Source organism: Pseudophryne corroboree, chromosome 8, assembly GCF_028390025.1.
Source record: "Pseudophryne corroboree isolate aPseCor3 chromosome 8, aPseCor3.hap2, whole genome shotgun sequence".
Taxonomy (NCBI): Eukaryota; Metazoa; Chordata; class Amphibia; order Anura; family Myobatrachidae; genus Pseudophryne; species Pseudophryne corroboree.
Window position 1 is genome coordinate 290,377,782 of NC_086451.1, and position 3,295 is coordinate 290,381,076.

The window sequence follows — 3,295 nt, forward strand, 5'->3', positions numbered from 1 at the left end:
TAGCTTTTTGTTGAGGCAGGATGCCATCATGTCTACTTGTGGCAGTTCCCACCGACTTGCAATCTGCGTGAAAACTTCTTGATGAAGTCCCCACTCTCCCGGGTGGAGGTCGTGCCTGCTGAGGAAGTCTGCTTCCCAGTTGTCCACTCCCGGAATGAACACTGCTGACAGTGCGCTTACGTGATTCTCCGCCCAGCGAAGAATTCTAGTGGGACCCAGTCCTGAATGCCGAATCTGCGGCCCTCGAGAAGGTGAGCACTCTCCAGCCACCACAGGAGAGACACCCTGGCCCTGGGGGACAGGGTGATCAGCCGATGCATCAGTAGATGTGATCCGGACCACTTGTCCAACAGATCCCACTGAAAGGTCCTCGCATGGAACCTGCCGAAGGGAATTGCCTCGTATGAGGCCACCATCTTTCTCAGGACTCGCGTGCAGTGATGCACCGACACCTGTTTTGGTTTTAATAGGTCTCTGACCAATGTCATGAGCTCCTGAGCCTTCTCCATCGGGAGATAAACCCTCTTCTGGTCTGTGTCCAGAATCATGCCCAGGAAGGGCAGACGAGTCGTAGGAATCAACTGCGACTTTGGAATATTCAGAATCCAGCCGTGCTGTTGTAACACTTCCCGAGAGCATGCCACGCTGATCGGCAACTGCTCTCTGGACCTCGCGTTTATGAGGAGATCGTCCAAGTATGGGATAATTTTGACTACTTGCCGTCGCAGGAGCACCATCATTTCCGCCATTACCTTGGTAAATATTCTCTGTGCCGTGGAGAGACCAAACAGCAACGTCTGGAATTGGTAATGACAATCCTGTACCACAAATCTGAGGTACTCCTGATGAGGTGGATAAATGGGGGCATGAAGGTAAGCATCCTTTATGTCTAGAGACACCATAAAATCCCCCTCCTCCAGGCTTGCGATGACCGCTCTGAGCGATTCCATCTTGAACTTGAACCTTTTCAGGTATATGTTCAGGGATTTTAAATTCAATATGGGTCTGACCGAACCGTCCGGTTTCGGTATCACAAACATGGTCGAATAGTAACCCCTTCCCTGTTGCAGGAGGGGAACCTTTACCACCACCTGCTGAAGATACAATTTGTGAATTGCAGCTAACACTATTTCCCTCTCTAAGGGGGAAGCTGGCAGGGCCGATTTAAGGTAACGGTGAGGGGGCATCTCTTCGAATTCCAGCTTGTATCCCTGAGACACAATCTCTATTGCCCAGGGATCCACCTGAGAGTGAACCCACTTGTGGCTGAAATTTCGGAGACGCGCCCCCACCGGGCCTAGCTCCGCCTGTGGAGCCCCAGCGTCATGCGGTGGATTTAGTGGAGGCCGGGGAGGACTTCTGTTCCTGGGAACTAGCTGTATTATGCAGCTTTTTTCCTCTACCCCTGCCTCTTTGTGATCGAAAGGACTGCATTTGATAATATGGTGCTTTCTTAGGTTGTGAGGGAATATATGGCAAAAAATTTGACTTTCCAGCCGTAGCTGTGGAGACCAGGTCCGAGAGACCGTCCCCCAAAAATTCCTCACCCTTGTAAGGTAAAACCTCCATGTGCCTTTTTGAGTCGGCATCGCCTGTCCATTGCCGAGTCCACAGGACCCTTCTGGCAGAAATCGACATTGCATTTATTCTAGAGCCCAGTAGGCTAATGTCTCTCTGGGCATCTCTCATATATAGGACAGCGTCTTTTATATGCCCCAGGGTTAGTACTATAGTATCCTTGTCCAAGGTATCAAGTTCCTCAGATAAGGAATTTGTCCATGCTGCTACAGCACTACACATCCAGGCCGACGCAATTGCCGGCCTTAGTAGGGTACCTGAATGTGTATAAATGGACTTCAGGATACCCTCCTGCTTTCTATCCGCAGCATCTTTTAGGGTGGCCGTATCCTGTGACGGCAGGGCTACCCTCTTGGATAAGCGTGTGAGAGCTTTGTCCACCCTAGGGGAGGATTCCCAGCGTAACCTGTCCGTTGGCGGGAAAGGATACGCCATAAGCATCCGTTTGGAAATCTGCAGTTTTTTATCTGGAGATTCCCAAGCCTTTTCACATAACTCATTTAGCTCATGTGAAGGGGGAAAGGTCACAACCTGCCTTTTTTCCCCATACATATGAACCCTCTTGTCAGGGACTGGGATTTCCTCTGTGATGTGCAACACATCCTTTATTGCTATAATCATATAACGGATGGCTTTAGCCAATTTAGGCTGTAACTTTGCATCATCGCCATCGACACTGGAGTCAGAATCCGTGTCGATATCTGTGTCAACAATTTGAGATAGTGGGCGCTTCTGAGACCCTGACGGCCTCTGCGACATAGGATCAGGTATGGGCTGAGACCCCGACTGTCCTAAGGTTTCAGCTTTATCCAACCTTTTATGCAAGGAAGTAACATTATCATTTTAAACCTTCCACATATCCATCCAATCGGGTGTCGGCGGCGACCCCACATTCATTTGCTTCCGCTCTGTTTCCACATAGCCTTCCTCGTCAAACATGCCGACACAAGCATGCAGACACACCACACACACAGGGGAAGCTCTTTTTGAAGACCGTTCCCCCACAAGGCCCTTTGGAGAGACAGAGAGAGAGTATGCCAGCACACACCCCAGCGCTATATGTCCCAGGAGTCACACAGTAACTTAGTGTTAACCCAGTAGCTGCTGTATATATTGTTTTTGCGCCAAATTTATGTGCCCCCCCTCTCTTTTAACCCTCTTCTACCGTAATTCTGCAGGGGAGAGCCTGGGGAGCTTCCTCTCAGCGGCGCTGTGGAGAGAAAATGGCGCTGGTGAGTGCTGAGGAAGAAGCCCCGCCCCCTCAGCGGCAGGCTTCTGTCCCGCGTTTCTGTGTAAAAAATATGGCGGGGGCCCATGCATATTACCAGTGCCCAACTGTATATATGCCCACTTTTGCCAAGAGGTCTCTAATTGCTGCCCAGGGCGCCCCCCCCTGCGCCCTGCACCCTACAGTGACCGGAGTGTGTGGGTTTAGTGTGGGAGCAATGGCGCACAGCTGCAGTGCTGTGCGCTACCTCATATGAAGACTGGAGTCTTCTGCCGCCGATTTCGAAGTCTTCTTGCTTCTGACACCGGCTTCTGTCTTCTGGCTCTGCGAGTAGGACGGTGGCGCGGCTCCGGGATCGGACGACCAAGGGTGCGATCCTGTGTACGATCCCTCTGGAGCTAATGGTGTCCAGTAGCCTAAGAAGCAGGACCTATCTTCAGTGAGTAGGGCTGCTTCTCTCCCCTCAGTCCCACGTAGCAGAGAATCTGT